Raw genomic sequence first — 27,643 nt, forward strand, 5'->3', positions numbered from 1 at the left:
CATTTTTCAGGATAAGGTTTATTGTTGTAGCTTCATTTCCTGTTGGTTGTTCTTGCTTCCCCGGCTCTCCTCTGCTCAGTCTCAGTTGGTCTGCAGATTTTACCCATGACCTGCTCTGACCTGCCTTCCATCCTCTGTCTCTCAAACTGCTTTACAGTCATCTCTTCCTCCTGTCCAGAGAAAAAAAAGCCTGTAACAACCAAAACAGATCTCTCAGCAGCAAAGCATGCAAATTTGCATTTTGCAAAGCCACATAAGTCCACAGTTCAGGAAACCCATCTCTGCTGCTTGTCTACCATTCTCATACCGATGATTTTCTGCCTGCCCTTATCCTCCAGCTACACCTCTGCCTTCTGCTGCCTTCCATACCATCAATATCTTTTTCATAGAAGCCTAAATTGATTTTTCTAGATACATCTTCTTTCACTCAGGAGGCTAATTAGTGTGCTCTTACCAACCCACGCACTGGCCCTGGGGCCACTTAGGGCAAGCAGTATGGGGACATGTTCCAGCCACTCATCATTGCAACTGAACTGTTTTTTAGTGCAATCAACTGATATATACAGTTAACCATTTCTGTTCCAAAAGGAAAATTTCCCCTCTAAACCTGATCTGCTCACTGCAACACTGCTTATCTTAGTTCACTACTAATAACTACCTATTTTTCCCTCCCCAAACACAAAAAGAGCCCTTCCTAGATCTGTTTTCTGAGTCATTGATACATCCAGACTAGAAGACAAAAGCAAAAACTTGGACCACAGTCCAACCTGGGCACTCTGTTTAGTTTCATTTGGGGTTTTTCCCTCCATTTACCATCCATTCCAGTTTCAAGAGGTGGTGGCTTCACTTAAGCATGTTTCATTCCTGGTTCACACTTGAGATCCCGGCTAACCTTCCTTGAGAACAAGCAGAAGAATGTTATGCTTCTATTCTTGCATTTTTCTTGCCCTCCCAGCTGCAACACACACTGTTGGTCCCATATTATCTTATGGAAGCCATGCAGGCTAGTTACCTTCCATTTTAGAGGACGATAGTTACCTAACATTTCCCTTCCCCCATTTGCTGTCATCATCCTTTTCTACCTTGTACTTCTCTGTCTTCCTTTCCTTCTTTCCCTTATTTTCCTTTTTAGAACCTAATGCCCACAGATGGGAAAAGATTCACAATGCAAGCTGTACTGTAGGCAATGCAGATTCATGCAGTTGATACCCTCAACTGATAGAATGCATCACCAGTGCACATCATTCAAGGACAGCCAGAAAGTCACACACATTGCATGGATGGATAACGTGATAAAAGCAGGTCAGACGTTGGGACTAGGAGCTGTAGCACTTTCTCATCTTAGGGTCACCTTAACCTGCGTTGTTCATGGCTCGGCAGCTTCTTTGAAGCCCAGTCAGAGAGCCTGAGCTGTAACAAGAGCCTCTTTATGACACAGGGGAAGGCAGCAGCTCTGCGCGTGCAGTGAGTGCTTTCTTACGATACAGATCATGACAGCTCCATGTATTATTTTCACTACAAAATTTTTATAGCTTCTCTTCTGCACTCTGAACTGACAATAAAAGTCTTGCTCCTCTTCCCTGGCCATAGATCAAAGCCAGGACAAATGTTTTTATTTTCTTGTGCTTCTACCAGGCTGCTGGGAGCCATAGAGACCCACAGAGACCCTACACCTGTAGGAAGTCCAACTGCACTTAGTGGCCCAGCCACTGGCACAGCAGTGCCCTGTATGCCCCATTGGTGTCACCTGCCATGCTGAAGCGTATGCAGATTTGATCAAATTTAGACGTTGAGCAAGAACCCAGAGTATCTGGGATCCCTTGCTGTCAAGGTGTTTGGAAATAAAGAACAATAACTGAGCTACTTATTCTTTTCCCAGCCAGTCCACAAATTGCTCAATTCCAATCTCTTAATGCCAAAAAAAGAGAATATATCAGCTTAACCTCTTCTGAGAGAAGGGACAAAACACAAGTTATGAAATGAGCCAGGCTTGAACTCTGTTGAGCCACAGACTAAGCACTCCAACTCAATGGTCCCACTGTCTACAGCTGCACTTCTGCACAGTTTAGCTCACTTCTTTCTTTTTTTAAACAGCAAGGCGGCAAAGTCTTGAAGAAGGCCTGTGAACTGATTCCCATAACAGTACAATGTAACTTCACTCTTCAGCAAGGCCTGAATTGGCCTTCATCTCGTGACAGGGCACTAGTGCTATGTCTCAGATTTATGGATGCTGTCCCAGCTGCCTCTCTGACATGGCCTGCTCTGCCACCAGCAGGCTCAGGCCACAGCCCTGAGGATCTTCTCACTCAGCAGCAGCAGCACATTTAACAACATTCTGTTGTGGCAGCAAGGAAGCACGGATGCTCACCCTACAGCCATGCCCTCTGCCAGCTGGTAGGACTAATGCAAAATAAAAAGTGTGTTGTGTATTTATACATAAACAAGAAATACCACACTGCAATAAGCGGGTGTGGGAGATTCCTAAAGCATATTGGAGAGTATTTCCTGTCACAAGTACTGAGCGAGCCAACTAGGGAAGGTGCTCTCCTAGATCTGTTGTTTGAGAACTGGGATGGCCTTTGTGGGACAGGTGATGGTCCCAGACACAGTGACTGTGAAATAGTTGAGCTCAAAATTTCAGCTGTGAAAACAGAGAAGGTCAGCAGAGTAAACATGCTGGACTTTACGAGAGCAAACATGGTGCTGGTTAGCAGTGTCCCTTGGGAATCAGGTTTAGAGGTCCATGAGAGCTGGTCACTTCTCGAGAACTACATTCTGAACAGGGAACTCCTGGTAGAAGTAGGGCTGGAAGAGAAAATACGACCTCCAGAAGCAGGTCAGATTTGATAGGGAGAATACAGAGCTGCAGTTTGCACCTGCTGCAAGAAAACCAGAAAAGCCAGAGCTCAGCTTGAGCCAATACTGGCCACTGTGGTGACAGATGGCAAAGAGTGTATGTAATGACATAGGATGCCTGTGACTAGTAGAGCAGTGACTTTCCATCTCTGGTTGCTGTTGTAAGACAGCAGTTGTATTGAACACTTATTTGTCAAGAAGTCCACAAGGCATTCATGCCACAATACTAAAGGAGTTCACAGATGTTGTAGCTGGAGATCTCTCAACAATTTACCAAATGTCTTGGGAGTTATTGGAAGTCCTTGCTGACTAGAAGCTAGGCAGCATTATTCTCATCCACAAAAAGGGCACACAGACAACTCAGGAAACAACAAACATGTCAGTTCAACCTCAGTCCCTGGAAACATTACAGAAATTATCCTGAGGAATTCTAGAAGCTTTGTTCACTGCGTGCCTTTTATCAGGTTTCATGAAATGAAAGTCTTGCCTTAGTAAGGTTATCTCCTTCTGTGATAAGGTCACCATCTAGGTGGATAAAGGGCAAGAGATGGGTGTAATCATTTTGGATTTCAGGGAGGCCTTTGATACCATTCCTCACAGCATTCTTCTTGACAGATCGACCAACTGGGAGATAAATAGGCCCTTACTATGCTGGGCAATGAACTGGCTCAACAGTAGCCCTCAAAAGCTTATAATGTATGGGGCTACATCTAGCTAGCAGTGTTCCCCAGGCTCTATCCTAGAGCAAGTTCTGTTCAACACCATTATGAATTATCTGGATACAGGACCAGAACGCTTCCTTAGCACTTTTGCCAATGATACTGAACTAGGACGTGCTGCCGAGACCCTGGAGGGATGAAAGAACTTAGAGATCTAGATCAGATGATTACCTAGTGAAGCATTAGGTAATCGTCAATGGTATGAAGTTCCAACAGGGGTAAATGTCATGGTCTACACTTTGAACCAATGCCAGACAAGACGTATTTGGGTAATGTCCTTAATAATATGCTTTGACTTTTAGTTAGCCCTAAAGAGGTCAGGCAGCTGAACTTGATGATCCTTGCAGGTCCCCTCCAACTGACTATATTCTAAATGTTGAAATTCTTGAAAATTTAGAGCAAAGCAAGTGCAAATCCTCAGCCACAAACACGTAGCGAGTCCTGCTCAAAGTGTCTCTACAAAGTAGGCCTGGGGCTTAGTTCTCAGCTGGCTCACAGGAAAGCATGCCTTTATGTAAGGATCAGAGAATGCGAGACAGGAGGTTAGGTCTTTAAGAACTTCAAGATAACAGTCCTGCAGTTAAATCAGTACTTCCAAGATTGGTATATTGATAATCTCTTCTGTCAAGGAAATTATACAAGTAAAGTAGTGCAGTAGAGTCAGTTAGCCTTTGAGGGACAATCATATGCTGTAGGGGTTCATATAATGTCATGTTGAAATACCACCTTTATCTCCTGTTATCTCTTTCTCTACTGTTTTCTTCCAGCCTACAAACAGTTAAGGCCTGCTTTTACTTGGTTGCCATTACCACCTGAAGCGTTACTTTGGCTTTTGGAGAGACCAGTTCCATTCTACAAGCTAAGCAAACAATTACCCCACTTCCTTGAATTATTTGGAACAGTTCTGTGTGTGGCAGCACAGACTATTTTTCTTCTGTAGCAATTAAAATTTTCCCCTGCAACAATCTCTGCAGGGGAAAAAAAAAAAAAAAAAGACAATCCCCTAATTAAGTTTCCAGTTCCAACCAAAAAAGAGGCAAAAAGCTCTAGAATATTGGAATAGTACAGAAGAATACTTTCTCCTTTCTGATAAAATTTGGACAAGTAAAAGTTCAACACCACTGTCTGTTTCTGGATGCATCTAGTTGTCTCTAATATCAACCATTCAATGTCATAAAGCTGATAAGTTACTTAACCTCTCAGGCATTTACAAGCAATTTTAATTTGTTGTTGGTAATAGTTAGGAAACATCAGCTGCTAGTATAAGCCTTCTCCTTTCCATCAAGTGATAACTTAGCAGTTGCCCTTTAGCTGTACCAACATCCTTCTGTTGAGAAGTAGCAGCATGCAAGAGAGGAACGCTTGACTTTTGTGCCTAAACTCTCATTTTGCATCAAGTGTTTTACACAATTTGTGCTTTGCACTAATTAAAGCATCGTCAAATCTTCCATGCGCTGTATGGATTACCACTTTCACTTTAAGCTTACATCTCCGCTGGAAAACAGAACTATGAGTTGTCTGATGATGCCTGTCCCAGGCTCCTCCACACACATCCTCAGTGTGATTCAGCAAGGGAACATTTCATAGCTTCCTCTTCAGAGGGAATAAACAAGTTGCAGTCCTCTTGCATGTTTATGCAGTCCAAACCAATTCAGATTGGGGTTAAACAGGGCAAATAACAGTAGTTACCTAAAGCTGACACTGAGATGCTTCTCCTCCGCAGAAGACAGCTAAAGTTTGGATTTATATTTAGCAGCTGAAACCAGAATGAGCCTTAATTTTCTTCTGTCAGATTGGGTAAGAAAGACCCACTGCTTCTTGAGCAAGGCATTCATGCTGCCAGATTTAAGCTTTTCTTAATCTCCTCGGAGAAGTAATTATACAGAGGAACCACTTGAACTCCTCTGAAACCACGAGGTCCTTTAATGGCACACAGCCAAATTCTATAAAATCTATCACTATAAAGACAAATGCATTTGGTGAAGGCTCCTGCTGATATCGACATGAGACACCAGAGAGGCTGGGGGGCAAAAACTGCAAGTGCAGCTAGAATTAAAGCCAGCTCCACGCTGGAGGAGTGTAATAAACTATGAAATACTGCCAGCTCCTGTGTCCTGTTTGCATCACTGTACTTTTCCACATAACACACTGACATGCTTAGTTCCAAAGCAGTTTACATCAGCATTAGAAATCTGTCACTGCCTTGTTTTGTTTGGAGCTGTTAGCTCCTCGCTCTCAGGACTGACACAGCATGCTTGGTGTGGATTGACAGACATCTCCCAGCACTTTGGGTACAGGAATGGAGAAGTTTGGGTGCACCCATTCATGTGGTACCAACTTTCTTCTGGTCTTGAAAGAAGGAAATATCTAGTAGATAAGTGGGGATTAGAAGCCTTACTTCTCATGCTGACCATCAGAGCAATGACTTCGCAGATCAAGCTTTGTCTGGAGTCAGAGATTCATCAGTACAGACATCACAAGTAAGGTCTGCTTATGACAGGGCTTATCTATGGCAGTCAGTGCTTCTCAGCGACTTTTTAGCAATTAAGACATCTACAGCTCCAGTTCTTCTTGCTGAAATAAAGCTGAATCATTGTCCTCAAAGAGGCTTAAGAGACCACATAGCCCCCAGTCTACATCAAAACCAAAATAAATCACGCATACGTTACAGTCCAACAATCTGGCAGTAGGGTTTGCAGGCTCTTGTGAACATTTCAGTTGGGCTTATTCAAATGGAGATAATAGCACAGGGTATCTCAAGTTCATGAATCACATCTCTTTTTGAGAGAGACGCTGACATAAACCTTAAGCACTGAAATGCATGCTTTAGGTGAACTGCTGTGGTTACATGAATTAGTGCTGCATCACCAGCAAAGAACTCAAGTTAACCTCAGCTTCCTTAAGGGCTCCCTAGAATTCCAGTTAGCATATGCAATGGAAGAAAAATGCACCCTCCAGAGTCCTGAGCAGCAGTTAATACTAACCAGTGACAGTAAATGAGTGGCATTCTAGAGGTTTTGGTAAGGGAGCCCAACTAATGACTTTAACCACAGCAGACAGAGACTGCTATGAGCTGAACTGAAGGAGAGCCTGCTGTGACATCGCACCTTCTGGAAGGGCTGATTGGATTCTTCTGTTCAGTACAATTCAGCACAGCAGCTGGTGCCCAGTACAGTATTCCTGGTGCTCTCAATACAACCTCAATTTTCTCATTACAGAGGTACTGAAACCCTGAGGCATGTTCTCCCTGAGGGGGTTGCAATGTTTGGAGCCCAGGACGTGGTGCTGAAGCACACACTGCTGCTCTGGAAGCCAGGCTTTGCTGCCAGGTGTTGACTTTTCTTGCTTAGCACAGCAGTTGCTTGCCTGCACAGAGCTGAGCAGCTGCAGTATCCGTCAGACTGGTTAACAAATCAAAAGCCACATGTAATATAGCATTCCAAATACCACTCTATTTCTCCTGTTTTTGTTCCTAGAACTGCTAGGCTGCTTTTCTACTGCTAGCTGGCAGTGCCCGGCAAGGCTTCTGAGATCAGGCCTCTGTCTAAATTACATCTGGTATTTAACAAACAGTAGAAAAATGGCTCCAAGGCTTTGGTGCACTGGAGGCTAAATAGCCAGACACACAGCCAACTGTGACAGCTTTGGGGACACAGACTACAACTGTTCCTCCTTGGTAACTGGAAATCTACACATGGTTCCAGCCTTACCTATTAGACACATCCTCATGGTCAGGAGGTCTCACCTACCTGTGCCTGGGTCTGCCACTGCATTTAGCAGGGAGGCACTGATACCTCTTTTCAGGAGATTCTATAGAAAGGCAGGATATCACTGACCTAAGGCCTTCCTCTAAGTCAAGCCTCACGAAGATACCTAAAGGAGCCAGCAGATAGGAAGTTGAAGCAGAGCTCTAAAGCTAGAATTAGGATGGAAGAATCAAGTTTTTGCAAGATGCTTCCAAAAAACAATCTAAGGATTCAGGAGGGAGGCTCTGCATGCAGAGAACCCACCAAAATCTATCTGGGCCTAAATTCATATTTATGAACGTACACAGTCACAATTGTATTTTATTTCCTCTATGACTACAGGCTTGCTACATCTCACTGATGCACAAGCAGGCTTTCTGCCGCTATTATAAAACAAATTATTTCATGCATGAACAGCCTTAAATATCAGTTCATGCTCTGAGCCATTCTCCTCTGCTGACATATGGACAGCCCAGTCATTCTGCATTGCAAAAGGAATATCTGCTCCATAATCCACCAATCAGATAAAGCAGTAAATGGATGAGAAAATAACACATACCACATCAGCACTGATAGATTTCCCATTATCCTCCACCCTTTGCCATGGGAACCCCCTGCTTTGCTGCTCAGTGTAAATACAGGGTTAATGGGCAAGCAAGAGGGCTTCAGTATCTCTCTTCACTTGCATCCCAGCCTCACAGGGCACATGTTTCTCCACCTGGCATAGCCACGTAGCTCTTTCCCCACTAAGACAGTTATGTAAAAAGGAATGAATTTTGACCTGAGCAGTGCTGGCCACCTCAACTAGTAAATATCCATCGAAGCATCATCTACTGACATAAGAATATTATAAATAGAAATATTCCCTATAAGCAGCTTGTGACTAAGCTCACTTTTGGGCTAATAACTTCCCATGGAGATAAACTCGGCAGGAAAGCTTGCAGAGCTATAAATACCCAGAATTCATTAACAGATCTTTTTTGCTGCAAAAATTCTTTTCCGGCTGTGCCTCATGACACTGGTGCTCCCAACCCATTCTCTTTTCAAAAGCTGCAATTGTTTAATGTCCAGATCCAGCTGCTCTCAGAAATCCACAGGAAGAAAACATTGGGGCAGTTTTGGAGAATAAGACATTATTTGAGTGCCAAAAGAAAATACCACAAGGAGCATATACTATGTAGTGAACATTACTTAAGTTTCATACTCTGGAAGTTTTAAAATTTTGCTAATCAACCACTGGGCCCAGTGAAAAATAATGTATTTTAAGGACAGATGAATTTGTTCTGTGGATATTGCTGTAATGAGAATCAAGGATTTATACTCAATTCCTGTATCTGCCCAGATCTGTTTCCCCACATTGCTCTGCTGAAATGGATGAATACTGACTGATGGGGATCTCACTGCAACAGCACATTCTATGCAGACATGTTTGCTTCCCTCCATCAGAGCTGCACACCACCGTTTTATTTTTCAGGAGTTTGCAAAACAGAGCACTGTATGGAAGAAAACAGTCTCTCACTTAAAGGTATTCTCTTGTGTATGCACTGTGATGATCTCTTGAGCAAGAGTTTATCATGTCTAGTCCAGCTTGAATTCTTTTTCTTTCATAGGCACAACCCACAGGAACCCAAGACATTTTATTATGTTGAAAGCCAAAACCAGAGCTGATCATTATGCTTTCACATAACCGTCTGCACTGGTTTGGCCTAGGATGGAATATATTTCCTTCATGATAACTGTATGGCACTGTATTTTGCGTTTGTGAATAAAGCAGTGCTGATAACACACCGATGGTTTGGTTGTTGCTGAGTACACATTGACAAATACCCAACTGTTGCCTTGGGTAAATCTCATGGCTGAATTCCTATCACTAGTTCAGAGCTACAAGGGCAGCAAGTTAGCCCAGGTGGCTCATACTCAACTTCTAGTAATCCATCTTGTTCACTATTCTCTTTAGTCCTTAGCTGAATTTATTAAAGCATCATTACCCAAATACTGAATTTACTAAAAGCCAGCTGCCAATAGCCCTTTGGTTTAGGGCTGGCAACTTTTCCACATTAAACTCACTATTGCTATGCCTTTCAGACACTCAAGATTTCACTTCACAAGTCATGCTTAGCAACAAGGATTTACAAATATTTTGTGGTGAAGGTTTAACAAAAGCCTCAACTCTATCCATCTCTAATAAGGTTTTTGAGAACTATATTTCAGGAGTTAGAAGCAGCTTTTGAATTATCTTTTTACAGTATAAAGTTAACAAAAACCCAAAACGTTCCCACTTATTTCACTACAGAGGACTTCATTTACATTCCATTTAGCTGAATCATCTCCAAGCCTTCCACCCACACCGGGCATGCAGCCTACACAATTTACATGTGTGTTGGTAAAAGGTGAAAAAATGCTTTGCCAGACAAGTTTCCTAATTCATTTCTCATAATCTCTTCCCCATGTGCCCAATTTTATTATGACATGCTGAAGATAAAAAGGTATGTTTAGAGTTACATCTCATGAAGACTTGCTAAATGTAGTCAAATCATGTTTTTGTTGGTTTTTTATTTTCCCCCTGGAAAAATGAGTATCTTTACTCATTATAGTTTTTGATTGAGTACTGAAGCACTTTGCAAAAGTGATCATTTAACTGCATGCATTTATGCATTTAATTCTTTTCCAGTGACAATCATTCCAACAGGGCAATGGTTACTTGCTGCATTTTTCCTATCTAATTGAAGCACCTGAATTGCAAGTTGCAAGCATACAGAGCTGTGTATATGTCAGACCCCAATATTAAAGATGCAGCAGTTGTCTTCAAGTCCCGTGCTGCAAAAGGCTCTCAGTGATCATACGAAAGCAGTTGTCTGATAGCACAAGTGAAATCAAGTAGTTCGTGTTATTTCTTTTGGGCCTCTGACTATATTCCATCAATGCCTCCTGTATGAGGCTTAGGGGATGAGCTTATCAGTAAGACCAAAGAATGGCGTTTCATTTTACCTGCAGTGCTTGCCATACCTAAAGCCAATGGCTTTAACAGCTGCTAGATACCCAAGACACAAGCGAATTCATTGTTAGGTTCCAAAGAACAGCATCCTTTTTCCAACAAGATATCTAAGAATATAACAAGGCATTTGTTCACAGCAATCCTACCCAAAGCTGACAATTTGCATGCTACCTGCTTTGCATTCGCATCTGCTGCTGGTTGAATGAGTGTTTCCAGAGCTCTGCCCACACTAGTTCTCTGAAGGGTTAAATACATTACTCTTCATCCTAACCACCCCCCTCCTTTCCACATTATTTCCTCTACCGGCAGTCTTTTCACAGCCTAGAGTAATTCTGCATGCCATGTCTAGGCTGGTACCATTCTTTGGCATTTAGAGTCACTTAGCTCACCATCTATGTTCAAGAACACTCATTTCATTAACACAAAACAATACTGCAAGACAGGCACTGGGACAAGGCAGACAGTATCAAAAGAGACAAGTACTCTTTAGAAAGCAAGTTCTGTTACCAACTGATATTCTGTACTTCTAAGTTGACAACCTTAAAAGCATTTGTAGCCAAGCACTGGCAACTAACTTCCTGAAGCAGTCATATCTGCTTCAACATTTTGTAATTATGGTTAGTTTCATTTTGCCACTCTAGCTTTCATCTATCATCTCACAAAAAACTGAAAGGTCAGACCCATCTGCTTCTTTTGATCTTTTTTCTGTCTCTTTTAAGGGGAGGAGTGAATGTTCAAGTTGCCCCATGCTGTGCTACTCATTACATACCCACCTCTTGTAACATTCCCACTTGCTTCAGTTTCACACTTCTCTTGTTCTCCTTGGTGTTGTCCTATGCTCACTGGCACTTTCACAGCTGAGTGGTGTCTGCACTAAAATCACTCACTGCTCTCAGCTGCTGCACAGGACCAGGATCTCTTCTACAGTCTCCTCCAATTACAGAAGCCTAAGATGAAGTAGCAAGTCAAACAGCTGTGCTACAGAAAGAAGCTCTGGATACCTGATAATCTTGAAAAATGGTATCTATCATATTCTGAAGACCTACTGCATGAGTTGCCAAGAGGCAGCAATGCAGCCAGCACCCAGTTCACTCCCAGATCTACCTCCCTAAACCACTGTGGTTTTAAGGAGGACCTTAATAAAAAAAATCATCAAGCTCAAGTCAGCAAACAAATGGTCTAGAATAGTCTGCCCAGTTGGATTGCATTTCTACTAAGTGTTGCAACAGTATTAGTTCTTCAGATAATTATCAGAAAATTCACATCAACCACTGCAAAGCAGATTGTTTTCTAACAGTACTGCTATAAAGGAAATATACTTGAAATCTTCATAGCTTGTTTTTTGACCCCAAATCTAGAAGTGAATGATACGGCTGAGCTGACAAAGGTAGCAGCCCACTGCACCATTATACAAACAGATAGCAGTTGAAGTGAGCTAGCTTAAAGCCATACTAGCTGCAGCACATTCCAGGTGAAGTCTTTAAAGATATATCTAGAGGTTTTGTTCTCACTTGAAAGAAGCATATCCAGAGAGATATCTGCCAGGAAAATAGGCTGGACTTTTAGAGACCATCAAGGATCTATTCCTGAATCTGGACTAGAAACACATGCTTGTCACACGTTACTTTGCACCCCATACTTAACTCACAACTGGATGACCCTCCTGCCATGTCAAATGAGGAAATAAAACAACCTATGGTTAACAGCTCTTGCAAATATCCTCCATCTTCCCAAGTTAACAACCATTGCACTAAAGAGCCTCAAGAGTCAGCTGCCAGCTAAGGTTCAAAGCTTTGCCCAGGTTGTGCAGCAAGACCTCCTACCCCCAGGTCTGGGAAACCCTCTCAGTCAGGGCTTGCTTTCCAGACCTTTCCTTATTTACAAGCAACCAATGCCTTGTGGAGAGGTTACTAAAGGCCATCTGTCTAAAGAATTCTTGTTTATATCCCTCTCACTTTATCCTTAGGAAAAAAAATAGTTGCATAAAGGCAGAGGTATTTAAAGCCTGACCCATCTTCCATCATCCTGCTGGAAGCTATAATCTGTCTGTGCTATCTCAACTGATATTTGTGTAACTGATTACGTTGTCCAAACAAGGGATTATGATCCTAGTTTGGGGGATAAGCAGCATGAACGGAGGATGTCTGAACAGATAAGTTTTTTTTTTATTATTCTTCAAGTAAGATTGCTTGAACAAAAGGGGAAGAGAAGAAATGCATCTTACATAAAGGGCAGTTGTTTCCAAATGGAACATTTCATGTTTTTCTATTGAGTATGAGCTGCTCTAGCTGTTACAGAATATTTTATTGACAGGTTTGTTAATGCAAAGCCCAGTTCGAGCACTGACTGCATGAGGAAAATAAGGCTAGCACAAGCCACCCTTTTGTCTTTTGATTTTCTCCTTTCACACACATAGGATGAATCAGAATATTCTCTTCTAGTTTTAATGAATATTGGATGAATATTCCTATGTCTCTCACATAAAAGAGAATTCCTCATACTAACTTCTCCATTTCTTCATCCAAATTAAGGGCAGGATGTGCCAGACTTGGCTTCCTGGGCACTGACCCAAGAAATACATTTGGTCCATGACATAACCTTTGTCACACAGTTTTAGAGCCTTTAGAAGACCAGACAGAATCAGGAAAACAACTGCACAATGCGTCTCACAGGATAATTAAGATAAAAGATTAACAAGCTCTGGCCATTTTACCTGAGGGTCTGGCCAACTGAAGAGAGCTATCATCATCCATGGCATGTTTTAAACCATTCAATGCAAGTGAGGACAAGCTGTGCTGTTCAGATAGCCAAGAACACCAAGTTACTTTGGGATGCACAACCCAAGCAAGTTGTCTGCTTATTTACAGTGTGCCAGGCCTCTGAGGACAGTAAGAAGGATTATACAGCTCTGCCTGAGGCCCAGCTTTCTCATTCTATCAAATTGCAGAGTTTCAGCTCAAGAAACCCAAACCAAGAGCAAAGGTTACTAAGCAAAGGTTGCTAAGCTCTTAGACTGCCTTTTTTTTTTTTTTAAACTTTATTTATCTGGCTCATCCTTGTCTTCTCCAGATAGGAAAAATATACCTTCTCACCCCTTTCTGCAAATATACTTCTGAAGTTGGACTGTGGACTGCATTATATTTTGAAGTGTGAAAGAAACATAGCTAGTATAGAAAAGTAACTAAGAAGTCCTGTTGACACAGATAAGAGGGAAAGTGAATGCCACAATTTAACAGATTTTTAAAAGGTCTTTCTGTACACAGCTGGAACACACGAAGATTATTTGAGAGCAGTATTTGATCTCAGGTTTAGATGGTAGCAGAATGCTGAGAAAGGTAAACGGAATCTAACCTTTTATATATGGGATGGTTTAATGCCAATGGGTGGCCAAGCTCCACCACATCACGCTCTCACTTCCCATCCTCAAAAGGATGAGGAAAAAAATGGAATGAAAAAAAAGCTCATAGATTAAGATAAGAATAGAGAAATCACTCACCAATTGCCATCACGAGGCAACAGACTCAGCACAGGGAGATTAATGTAATTTATTGCCTATTACTACCAGACTAGAACAGTAAGAACTAAAAGCAGACTACAACACCTTCACACCACCCACCAGCAAAAAAGACTTGTTACTAAAGCCGATTAATCAGTTTCCTGGGAAAGAAAGGTCATGAAAAGTCTAGTTTTTCAATGATTGCATCAGAAGATACAAAAATAAACATATCATGAACAACTGCCAGAAATTCATTGTTAATGATCTATGTTTAAGCTGTGGTTTTCTGCAGATCCACCCACAAAGGTAGTTATAAATACTTTTGAAATCTGCATAGCATTAACAGAGGTACTAAACGACTGAGATGGTGGTCTTATAATTTTTGTTTAAAGACTTTGATTACTTGAGGACTTCCTAATATGACCAATTTAAAGCATGAACACATGAACCATTATTCATAATTCTGAGCCTGATGGACAAAGTCTTCTGCTCATACTCTAAGGCCAAATAACATTTGAACTCCTCAAGCACACAAAAGTTGCAGAACAGACTTGCCAGATATGGCCATCTTAAGTTTCCAATCTGCCCAGTCACAGCAGGAGAGCAGGAAAGTGAGAAGTATCCTGAGAGCATCACAGCCGGGTCTGAAAAACAGCTTGAGGTGTCCAATTACTTCACCCACACCAGCACACCATGTTTGCAGTGGCAGTTCTGGCCCAGCCCATAGGCACACCAACTTACGAGCTACATGCCTCATACATCTACACAACCAGATGTGTGTATCACAGCAATAGCATAAGGGCAGATGGAAAAAGCATTGTCAGGAGGAGCTAACAGCAACACCTCACAGGGATCATCTCCCATCCAGAAGGCAACAGGAAGGAGTGGGCAGAGGAATTTCTTTGCAGTGACCGACTACACTGAGCTACTTATTGTAGATACGCTTTCCAAGCCCATAAACTGAGGCTGCTCCTCCTGCAGATCAGCTCCACAGGGCTACGAAGCCAAGAATCACAAGTTATCATAAATACTGCTGATTTCTTATAACAGTTTATATTTAATAAGTGTCACACCTGAATATTGCAGTCTTTTAAGTAACAATCAAAGCAAAGCAAACTGATGTTTCTAGCATACCTTTACTTTCCTATGAAGAAGAACAGTATAATTCTATTTAATTAAGTCTCAAGAGAAAAGCTAGTAAGGAACTCCAAGAGCAGCTGAAGAGTAACACTGCTATTTCAAATCTGAAAATCATTTATCACACTGTTCCTTTGTGTAAAAAAACTACACTTAGACACATCTGAAGTCAAATTTTCTAATGGAGGCAACACAAAACGGATGTTTTCAGAGAGAATTTCTTTCTCAATCTAACCAGTATTGTTTTGTTATTCTTAAATTTAAGTTTCAATAACACATTTATTTTGTCCTATGCATCTGAATCCTAATTGTGATTCAGTTCCCAACTGCTATTATAGCTGACATTGGTGTTGTAGAGTTGGTATAGTTCAAAAAGCAAATTGCAAAGAATTAGGAGCCATAAAAAAAAAGTTTTCATTATTATCTCGCAACGCTGGAACCCATGTTAATTAGCAAAGATTGAATTCAAGTTATAATTAGCAGTGAGCTTCTTGATATGAGATAATAAGAAAAAGAAAAATGGCCTAGGGAAGCAGAGTTGCTCTATTTCCTTTAAGACAGACTCTTAGGTGTTCTGCCCCATCTTCTCTGATGAAATTTACCTTTTTAATAAGTATGGTGCAAATCAGTGGGCCATCTCTACTTCGACCTTTCTAGTCCATATCTTACATACCATTTTCTCTGCAAGTGGCAGATTCTGCTGTATAGTACAAGTACCAACAAGCAGCTCTCTCCAGCATACGCTGGACTTTGAACAAAGTCAACACGAAATCACTTGAAGTAGGTCCCCGCACAGTAGCAACAGGAGTCACGTGTCACTATCAAAAAAATAAATGTGCACAAACATACACTTACACATAGGGGAACCCCTGCAGGGAAAGTAATTTCCAATGCAAAGACATTACTAGACAAACTCGAACATTACTTCTATCTTTGTCTCTGCAAAAGGGCTGTGGAAAGCTTAAAAAAAATAGAACAATTAACTGCTATTGAATCGTACAGCTTTCCTACATCAAGTGTCTTCTGAATAGTTGCTTTTTTGCCTTGACAGTTGTGTGTGGCTGTACATCATGCTTGCTCGTCATTGTCCTGGACAATAAATTTTAAACTGCAGGAAGTCACTGGTAAAAGTTTGGACTGCTCTTCTTGCTGCTAGCTTCTGGTGTGACATCTAGGATCATCTCACACTCAAAGCTACTATTTGATCAGTAAATAACTTGTGTTATCAATAAATATGCAAACACCACAGCTGATAGGTAACATATGGCATTCTCTACTCACATGCTGTTCTCACTCCTCCCAAGCCCATATAAACAACGCAAACAAAGCAGAACACTGTTGTGTTATACAGTCTGCCAGCACCTAGCTGGGTTTCGCCTGAACCTAAACCCAAAGCTGTGTGGCTTCTTTTACAGCACAGCTACATGGCAACAACGATAGCTGCAAAATGCTATACCCAGAACTTCTTACAACTCATTGACTTCCAACATTAAGGAAAACCTACTACATAAAACCTAGATTAGCGTTGCCTTTCCTTAAACAATACTAGCCTTGTTAAGGTGTAGCATTCTGTATCAGTGCAGTTCACTAATTACAGAGCTCAGAGGCATGACATCCTTACTTGGCAATATATTCTTTGAAGCCTCCTGCTGCACTACAGCCCCAGACAGAAGGAAGAATATTCCTTAATGCCATCCCAGTGTGAGGGTTACCTAACAAACATATGCCTGAAGAGTTAAAAGATATAAAGCTACTTATCTCTGCCTCAAGCCCCAACTACAGTGGCTAAAGCTTAGCTATTAGTATGCAGAGCTGTACTGTGATAATGCCCTTTAAAAAATGATATGGAACTGTAAGAAACCAGATAGCAGCAGATCCAGGGTACTACGATGCATTTGACTTCATACATTGGAACCATCAGTTACGGTAGTTACTGATCAGTATTCCCACCACTGATTGAAGACAAGAGCCTCATTGCTTTTGCCAGAGATGCATTTCAGTTTTCTTCTGAAGCCTTTTCTTGTTTTGTTTTCCACAAGCTGTACTCAGCCCTTTAGTCAGCTCATTTCTGAGAAATCAGCCTGCACCTTCTCTGATAGTAGGAAGATGTGGTTGTTTTGTTTGCCTGAATAGCAGACAGCAAGCTTCTCTTCAGCCCATGGAAGTGAAAATGCAACTGAGTACAGAGCTTAAATCCTCCAGACAGCCGTATGCTTGTGAGAAGTGAGTTAGAAGCATTTCAAGAGCACCGAAGAGATAGCACAAGCAGGGCTGTCAGCTGGGATGGTTCCATTCAGAGAAGAATCATTGATTCTAAGATGATGTCAGGGGAAAGAAAGCTGGAAAAGGAAGAGTTTTGTGCTAAGTGCACTAAAACTTAGTACCAATCCATTTTGTTCAGTGTCTTTTTAATGCAGTAAAAAAAAAAAAGCATCTAAATGAAGATGTGACTAGATGCTGATAACTGTGAAATACTTTCAGCATTCAGAAGTTGCCCACTACAAACAAAGGTGTTAGAAGTAGGTACAGCCGAAGAAAGAAAAGGCAAACTCAGTCAGGCAGACTGGCCAACCAATGTGGATAACAGATGTGTTCTTTAGACACAGACATTTCTCAGACAGTTTTGAGCATTTTATAAACCCTTAGTAGTTTCACTTACTAATCCCTCTTGAAAGGAAACTAGTGATGCAGTTATGAGACAGGCCTGCCAGCCAGATTTAAGCTATGCTACCACCATAGCATTCCTATACAGGAGATTAGATTCTCTGCTCACGTCACTCAAGCATCTTTATGGGAGATTAAGTTGTTTCCTGACTGAATAATAAACATTACTTCCCTTAGTGTAAGTGAACTCCTATAAGCCATAGCAGACTCCTTCTTAGAATAGCCTCTACTCAATGATTATGAAAATGAATGAAAGAAATTAATTTCTTGAGTGCCCCCAAGCAAGAAAATTCCCTCTGCCAAAAGCATACAGCTTCACTACAAGTCAGCCTATCCAGAACACAGTTATTATTAACAGTTCAGGAAATACAGCTGGAACACAAAACTCCAGCTAAAGTGCAAGCTAGGCTCACTGAAAATAGTGGAAGCAAGTAATGGGGGCAGAGGCTGAAGGAATGTATGGCTGAGTATCAAGTAATATAACATGCTAACACCTAAAAGTGAGGTCAGTTGGCATCTCACATGAAAGATCCTTAATACAGAACCCACACAAGGAGATGGACAGAAAGTTTCAAAGAGACAGATAAAGAACAGACTACATGACAAGCTTTTCAGCTCAGCATGTCATTTCATTTAGGTCAGGCTGCTGGATTCCTGTGCCTGTACTGCACTATGGCAATAACGAAAGTTGTTTAGGGTTACTTTCTCTGTACTCAAGTATTAGTTTTCTTCTTGTGTAAGGATAGTGGAGTGCTTTTACTAGAACACTTTCTAGTTGAGTATGAAACCTGACCATCTACTTATTTGCAGCACACAGTATCTGGTGCCATCTTCCAATTGGATGCTTCAGCAAGCCAAGCTGTCTCTTACACCAACTCTGCATTCAGTCATCATTTATGCTAACACTGGCAGAGTCTGTCAGGAGCAGAAACTAAGACCTAAATAGGATTGTTGCCTTAGCTAGCTGTAAGCAGGGCATCAAAGCAATAGACATAAGGCACAGCAAAACATATTGGTGAAGTCTGGTGTTTGCTCTCACACCTACAAAACACTTCATGCACCAGATTGGAGAAGACTGACATGAACAGTGGAACTGGGAGGGAAAAGAGCAAGACAGTTGCACAGCTATGAGAATATGCTCATGTTTATGCTGTCACCCCAAATACAGTATGTGTCTACCTTAATGTTGGTTATCACATTTTTCTGAACTCTCCTTCTGTTTTATTTCCAAGTTTTAAGTCCAAGAACATTTATATTAATAGAAGTGGAATCCGCACTTAGAGCCATCATTCAAACAAATATGTTCAAGGGATTCACACTGCTTTTATTTTGAAAACTTTAGTTACCTCTCTATGTGGTGCACCACTTTAGAAACATACCAAGCCTGTTGTAACCTTGGACATTTGTAACTTTTATCAAATGACACCGCCTTGTAAAACCTTCAAGTGTGTTGGATGTAGAATCCTTAACTACAAGGCAGTCTGGGAAAATCACACATACTGAAAGAAGAGTTAGAACATCTCACAATCAGTGCCTTGAGAATATCTTAGCATTTGTCTAGCTGTCTAGACAGCTGGAAACAAAAACAAATAAGAAGCTATTTACATACAGTAATCCTTCTGGTCATCTTTCTTCCATTTTGCCTTCTTGTGCCAGCTAATAAGGTTTGGGTGTTGGATAAATTTTGACTTCTGTATTATCACATTACTTGGAGTGTTCAGCTCCCATAAGTGCCAGCATGAAACCTTTAACATCCCTGCGCTACAGTTAAAGCTACTTAGAAGCTGCATTAAGGGCTCAGTGCCTCAATCTGGTCTGATATCTGAGACCGCAAGGTGACAGGGACATGCAACTAGATCTAATAATTACTGATTAGGTTGCTGCTCACTTGATGCTATGCTCATTTAGAAGTCACTGGAAGCTCCAGCTGGAGCACGAAGGACCTACCAATTCTTAGAAGGTAAAGGTGACTTAGTTTCTAGGCTAGAATTCGTAAAAAGAATTTTTGTTACAAAAAGAATTTGTACCATTCTTACATTCTTGTCAGTCTCTCGCAAACCTGTGCTATTTTATATCACACTTTTTGTTCAAGTGATGAGTGGCTGATTGCATTTATGAACATCACTTTATTGCATTCATTTACCTGGATTAGATCATCTTTAACAGTCCCAGTCAGGAAGAAAAAGATAATTTGAAAGCAGAAGCCCAGTTTTTAAAGAGAAAAGGCAACTATGCTTCTCTAAAGGACAGCATCTAATTAAACTCCTACAGAGATCTACATCCACAACTCACTTTTTCTCCACAGGGTCCTGTCTCAGAAGCAAGTTATTACACTGAGGCATGCTTTCAGTGAGACAATGAGAGCTGATTACTGTTTCTCCTCAGTTTGTTCTTACCTGGACAGCACTAAACCTGCACTGAGCCCACTACCTTTCTCAAGTCTAGCATCAGGCAGTCTCATTCAATCAGATGAAGTGTTTGGTTATGCACAACAGCTGCATGCCACTGCCCACATTCAGGGCATCGTCATTTAGCTAAGGAGCAGGTTACAGTACCTTCAAGACAGCAACTGTATGATTGGGATGCAGAACCCAGACAGGGATGATCTTGAGCTGCAGCAATGTGTGGCACATTAAGGAATGCCATCAGCTACTGGCCATAACACACAGGGGAAATCCCTGCTCTGTAGGACCCAAACTACATTACTTGCATTACATCACATTCAGAAACTGACAAATAGGCATCCCTTTGGAAAGGAGCTTTTAGTGGATTCAAATAAAAAGAATCATTGCATCTCCTGAAACCCTCAGAGGGACAGATATTTCTCTACAGAGACCAAGTCATTCAGCAAATGGAAAGGATGACTGATACTGACTTCCAATCCAATGTATTAAATATGTTTAGTTCAGAGACTTAGATCTGCTTTATTCTATCCACTCACCCCTCCAGCTGACAAGGTCAGTCAGATGTTTCTGTATGCTTAATCAGCCTGGATGAGTTTATCAGGGCATTAGTAAGTACATATATTTTTGTACAGTGCATATTTCTCTTTGCACATGGCTGTAGTACCACCCCCTTCTCCCAAGTCTGCAGAAAGTGAGCACGTCCTCTTAACTAGTGATGGCAAGATGCATCTTGCAAGGTTTTAAATAAGCATGACTGCTATTTCTTTAGGCAACCCAATTTAGTCAATACCCAACCTAACACCAACACCAAGAAAGAGTTATTGTTTTAAACCCTTAGATGTGCTCTCAAGAGTATATCATTGCATCACTGTCCACCCCTGCCAGGCCACAGAAAAGGTCACTGTTTCTAACTTCCAAATTCATTGATGCCAAAAGCAGTTGCCTAGGGAAGAACACAAAGAAATTACATCATGAATCTCCCATCATCCAGTTCCAGTTTAGATATGGTTTTCTGTATTTAGTAACTTACATAAGTCCCAACTTAAAAAAACCAAACTCATAATGAAGTAGATTAACAGCTTCATTCATTGAGCAACTTCTCTTCCTGTCTTAAGATGCAGTACTGAAATGCACATGCACAATGATTTATGCAAAGCAGTATGATGCTCCATTCAATTCCTTTTTTGCATGGTTGCCAGAGAGCTAGTGTTTCCATAGAACTAACCATAAGCTCAATTCAGAATGCTAAATCATCTGAAGAGAGCTCATTGCACATGAAAACTAAAACTGAGTAAAGTAGGTAACCACAACTGCATTGCTTTGTCTGTTTTCCTGCTCATGCAGCATGGCTGCAAACCTGGCTCTTCAGCTGTTCTCACTCTCCCAATTTCATAACTGATCTCAAGCAAGCCAGAAAAATACAGTGATAAACTTCACTGGCAAAACTGCGAATTCATCACTCTGGCTTCTTGATTTACATGTGTCAAGAATCTTTAACTAGGAAGAACATCAAGCCAGATTTGAAAAGTGAAATAGCCTCTGCAATAGAATATGGCTATCTATACATTGGGATCAAAGTCATCAGCTCTGTAATCAGCACTATACCAGCTCAGAAGGCTCCTGGCCTGGATGGCTGCTGAATGCCTTCAGTATCAACCAGTGCCACTGAAGCCTAAACAGCAATACAGTTGCCAGGGATAGGCACAGAATAATGCCTGAACTAAAACCAGTGGGAACCTCCTCCAAGATTCTGCTATATTTAGAGAGCTTCGTGACAAAGCTCTGGTATTCTCCAAATCTGCTCCTTCCAGGTGTAAAATTATATCCTCACAACAGACTTACTTGCAATAAAATCTACCCGTAGAAAACATCAAAGCACGGATAAGTCATTTTGGAGTTCAACAAGTAACTAGTCTTTTGGTCTTTGCAAAGATGTTTATCATTAGAAAGCAGAAAGTCTCAAAGCAAGAGCTCAGGTGAAGTACAGGGATGCTTTCTTTCAATTGAATCAATTGTAAACTATTTCAGGGGGATAAGTACTCTCTTGAAAGATCTCATCAGCTCACCTAGAAGTGGCCCCATCACCTTTTAACACACTTATACTCTCCATTCCAAAGAAACAAATGCTGAAGTGAATATCACTGCCAGAACTCTACAGAAGGCAGGCCACTGACTGGACACCCTACTGAAGCTTGTACTGATCATGCTGAAGCACACAGTGACAGCTGACACCCCTTACTTAAAAGTTAAAGCCACACAAGGAGTTTGCCAAGACACAAAAGTTGCTCTTCTATCACATGCATTCTATCACATGCATTATGGCAACTCCTTACAATTGCACAGTTTATTAATCTGCAGGCTCAAATATCTGACAAACTCATAGTTTCGTTAAAGTCCATTGGGTCATGAATAAAAGCAAGTCTAAGAGTTGGCCATTACCTTAACATCAGCCTTAACTTTAGTCACAGAAAACCCCACACAATCTCTTAAGGCCAATTGTCAGGTGGCCAGTAACCTCTTGGAGCAGAATTTCTTCAGGGTGAACAGGTCATGTGGATGGTATTCCCCACTTCACACCGTTTCATTTTTTATATATTGCCACATTTTAGTCACTGCTGGGGTGATTTTCTCCACAACAATGCCATGTTCCTATTGCTATTACACACATACTTTGAAGCAGCTGAGAGCAGCTTATAGAAGGAAATGTAAACCAGCCAGAAGTGCTTTCACATTAGGTTGATTTATAACACCCAAGTGCCACACAGTTTGGATGTTGAGCCCTTTATACACCTCCAAAAAGCTTTTGATTAACTATTTCCAGACAATTGTCCTAGTAGACAGGTGAAAGCTGGAAGCAAGCCTGTTGGTATTCCCCCTTGGAGAACACTTCAGTTTGTTTCATGCCTTATATTGCCCATTCCCATGCCACATGTTTCCATGTATATCAAATATGATAGGTACTATTAAAACCATACCTGCAAACTACAATGTACAGCAAGAAGTCAGGTACGCTTTAAAACTTTATAAGTTTAAAACTTTATAAGCATTTCAGTGTTCCCTGTGTTGAAAGGGAATAACAGCAATTCGCTTGCTGTCACTCAGCTGTCCAGTGACAGAAGTCAACTTGCCCTCCAAAGGTAAACATCATCCAGAACTCTGTACAAGGGACCATGACAGCTCAGACTTCTTTCCCAGCACACTTGTGCCAGGTGATCCATGAGACATGCATTGCAGTTGAAGATTCATAGTCACCAGAACACTGCCATGCTTTTTTATGGGCCAAGCTTTTTCCTTACAGAGCCAATACAGATCCATGTATTACACAGCTGTCACTTCATTTTGTGAGTGATTCCCACAAATATCTAAACACAGAACCAGAATTCTGGATCAAATTTTGATCATCTCTCCAGACCTGGTAGAGTCTCAACCAAAAAGCAGTTATACACAGCCCCATGTTACCAGCTACCACAATTAGCTCCATATCCCAAATACCACACCTCCAAGTTGATTCTAACTTTGCTTATAAGGTCAGAGGCAATAGGGATTCCCCTACTGCAACACAATGAAAAAATGCCCTTGAAAGGTTTCTAAGCAGATTATTTAGAGGAACCAGGAACACTATATCTTAGTTTTAGTTACATTGACAGGGGAAGCTTCAAGTCACTCTAAGATTACGCACTCCTGTAAAAGACCAGACTGCCTCAAAGGGAATTCCTTTCTGGCTTCCCACTTCCCTTTATTTCTTCACAACACTGCTGTTTTGAAGTTGCTTTGCTCTGCTCTGTTTCCCCCAGCTATTTCCCCATTTTCATTTAGAGACATGTTTCACAGAATTGAAGGGGTTGGAAGGGACTTTTCAGTACCTTTTGAAAAGGCTTAAGATGCAGAGTTGGTGGATCGTGCTTTCTTGATGTTAGGCACCTAAAAAAAAAAAAAGAATGTGCTGCCATGAGTTCTGTAACAGATGATGAATCCCAGCAACAAACCTACAGATAATACTCATGCAGGAACAGTTGATTCAGTCAAAGAACCCAGGATACCATGCATCTGTAATCCTCACTGAAGATGTGCTCTTCATTTTCCTTCACCTTAGCAGACGTTGGCATCTTGCAGAGATCCTTGGTGAGCAACCATACTCCTGGAGCAGCAACTCAAAAACCAGTGTATTTGCAGTACAGTGTGCCTCCTAGGCTTTATAACACAGGAGGTCACTGACACACAACACACACCCACCCCAACTAGTTACACTACTACTGAACCTAAGGAACCCTAGAAAATAGCAACATTCTCGTCCTTCTGAGCAGTATACTACTAGCAAAAGCATTCACTTCTAATAAAACTTATTTCTCTTAAAGCTGAAATTAAGTTTTGAGACTTCAAGTATCTTATGTTCGATTACCATTCACCACCCAGATTAAACATTCTCAAGACAACAGCAATTTCTGGTCTATTTAGCATGCACAGTTCCTGCAAATGTGCAAGTATTTATCAGCTGTAAGACTGGGTTTCCAATCCCATCTTCCAGTCTTAAGAACTAAAAGAATTACTGCAATATCTAATCTCATATTTAAGGACTTTATCCCAGGTTCCTTGCATATGGCTTAACACTACAGTCATTTCTAAAAAAATATTGGCTCAGGGAATACCTAGAGGTCCACTGCGCCTTTTAAAATCAAATACTGATTAGATAAATTCAATTAAGTGTTTACAGTTCTTATGATAGTACACCTGAAGCTATTAGAGGCCACAAAAGATATTTTTCACTTTAAGTTTTATGGTGGCTGGTTTGATTTCAAGCCTTTCTGATCCAAGACTTGCAGCCTTGTTGAGGAGCTTTGATGAGCCTGCAGTGATGGCTTCAAACATTCCCTAAGGAGGTCATCAGAATTCAACTGATAGCCCAAGGACAGTGACATGGTGATATCTGTAACAGTTAAGATGACTGAAAAAAGTAACAATCCACAAGATACTTTTCTCTTACTTCATCCCATCTACTGTTCTGAGAACTACTGCCAGAAATTCACTGGTTTTCAGCCCTTAAGATCTGAGTCAATAAAGCCTGATGCATTCCACTTTGAAGTAAGGGCAAATGGCATAGACACATCTGCTCCCAAGCACCTCACCTACAAAATACAACTCCATTTTGTCAGTAGTTTCCTGAAGTCAGTTCAAGGAGACTGAGTCTACATTCGATTTTTCATTTCAAAGCAGTAGCACAAATTAAAACTGTAGACAAGATAAAGCTAAGAAAGCTAGGAAGCCTGAATAAGATACAGCTAGGAAATCTTATAAGAAATATCAGAAAAGACTTCACATCACATGGGAATAGCCAGAAGGCTTCAGGAGCACAGGAAGCATTCTCCTCAGCCTCTCTGGAAACTGGGATCCAGGCAGAAGCAGATCAGAATGCATGAATGGTGTTACACCTAGAGCTGTGGCTTCTACAATCTAGAACACAACTCTGATAAAATAGGAAGGCTGACACTAATGGGACACAACTGATCAGGAGGAGCAAGAATACACTGGGCAGCAAGCTGGCAGGGCTCATCACTGGGGCTTTAAGGTAGATTTGGAGGGGGATGGGGACATGCTGCTGAGGATCAGAAAAGAGTCAGGGAATACTGTTACTTTATGAAAGCTTCAGATTTGTCCCAGAGGTTTTTGTGAGGACTCCTCCAAGAAGATAGCAAGGCTGAAAGCCCACCAGTGCACACAGCATAGGTAAGCAGAAAGACCTGGAAACTGTGGTGCACTTGGAAAACTATGATCTTATGCTACCACAGAAACATGGTAGGATGACTCACATAACTGGAACACCATGATTGAAGGCTAGGAGCTATTTGGAAGAGATAGGCAAGGCAGGAGGGGTGAAGGAGTTGACCTCTATGTTAGGAAGGGGATAAATTGCAAGGAACTGCCTCTAAGAAACAATCATGAAAGGCTAGGAGCACATAGGTTGAAATCGGGAATGAGAACAATAAAGGACATCTGGTAGTCTGGGTCTACTACAACCCACCTGATATCAAGGGATCCTTTTGATGAGCTTCAGCTGCAAGAGGAGTCACAATCAGACTCATCCCAGAGGGGAGATTCCAACCACACATATACATCCTAGGAAAGAAAACAATCTGTAAATAATCTAGGAGACTCCTAGAATCCACTGATGGCTGGTTCAGGTGTTGGACAGATCCACCAGACTGATATTTGTTGGACCTGGCTCTCACCAACACGGAAAACATCACAGAAGAGGTTAAGGTTGGAAACAGCCTAGGCTGCAGCAGTGCCTTGGTTGAGTTCGTAACCTCAAGGAACATAGACCTAGCAAAGAATACTGTCAGGACCCTGAACTTCAGGCTATTTAAGGAATTGGTGAATGAGAGCCTCCAAGAAACTGTCCTCAGAGAAGAAGGAACTGAACAGAGTAATCTGCCAAGAATAGGTTTCTGAAAGCACAAGAGCTCTCTATCCCCCAGAATAAGAAATTATACAGATAAAGCATGAAACTGCCACAATTAAGTAGCAGCTAAAAGAAGAAAAGAGTAAATAGTGGAAGCAAGGAAGGTGGCCTGGAAAGGATATAGAGATAATGTCAGGATAGGCAAGAATAGAATCAAGAAAGCTAACTCTCTAAGTGCATTGTACTTACAAAGAAATGAAAGTACTTCTATCAGACTCTTAGCAACACCAAAGTATTCACAGATGGACCAACAGCTACATATAGAAAGAAAAGTCAAACTCATCTGGCTGGTGAAGGAGGTCCCAAGCCATACAACACCCCCTCAGAAGAAGCAGTCCAGCTCTAAAAGATGTTCTCCTTTCAGTGGCTGGCTCTTATATGAGCTCAGGGTATCTTCACTCTGGATCCACCCCTTCTGGTCAGGTGGGGAGCACAGGTGCAATTAATTTGCCTGTACTCCGTGGGAGTGGCTGGCCACTTCAGCATATGTTTCATCAACAGTTCTAGCCATGGCCTAACAGTTCCCCAACAAGCTGGATAAAGAATTGATTGGATGGTTGCAGCTTGAGGGTAGTTTTCAATGGCTCTATGTCCAGGTGGAGGCTGGTGATGAGCAATGTCCCTCAGAGGTCTGCCTTGGGACCAGTGCTCTTCAATATATTTATCAATGATAAAGTTGTTAGGATCAAGCGTACCCTCAGGAGTTTTGCTGATGATACCAATCTAAGTTGTGCAGTTGACAAAACAGAAAGAAGGGATACCATCCAGAAGGGCCTGATGTGCTTGAAAAGTGGGCACATGAGAATTTAAGGCTTAGCAAGGCCAAGTTTAACAAGGTTGGATGGGGTCCTGGTCAGCCTGATCCGGTGGGTGGCAGCCCAGTCCATGGCGGGAGATTGGAACTAGATGATCTTTAAGGTCCCCTCCAACCCAAGCTTTGAGGTCTTTCAGCTTTTTATTGTTTTAAATAAAACCATTTCACTCTGTGGATATGTAGTAGTTTTGTCACCTTAGGAACGCTTTGAGAACCATAGAGTCATGGGAGCTGCTCTAAAATTAACAGCTTTCTTTGAAGGCTGTAACACATGTTTTTTGACTTTAACTGAAGCATTGTGCCTAAAATACCTAAGACCTCTTTTGGCAGCTACTGGACTACATTTGAGCTCTC

General features: G+C 41.5%; 1 long non-coding RNA gene across 1 annotated transcript; it reads right to left on the bottom strand.

The window, feature by feature from the left end:
* Positions 1 to 26,827, bottom strand: LOC116216788. The gene is made up of 4 exons (XR_004160245.1): positions 26,665 to 26,827; positions 26,035 to 26,129; positions 23,882 to 23,939; positions 1 to 170 (listed from the first exon to the last, which is right to left on the bottom strand). It is a non-coding gene; the product is annotated as an uncharacterized LOC116216788 (long non-coding RNA).
* Positions 26,828 to 27,643: the final 816 nt, after the last annotated feature.

The sequence above is a fragment of the Meleagris gallopavo genome, chromosome 7, assembly GCF_000146605.3.
Source record: "Meleagris gallopavo isolate NT-WF06-2002-E0010 breed Aviagen turkey brand Nicholas breeding stock chromosome 7, Turkey_5.1, whole genome shotgun sequence".
NCBI classification, from domain to species: Eukaryota; Metazoa; Chordata; class Aves; order Galliformes; family Phasianidae; genus Meleagris; species Meleagris gallopavo.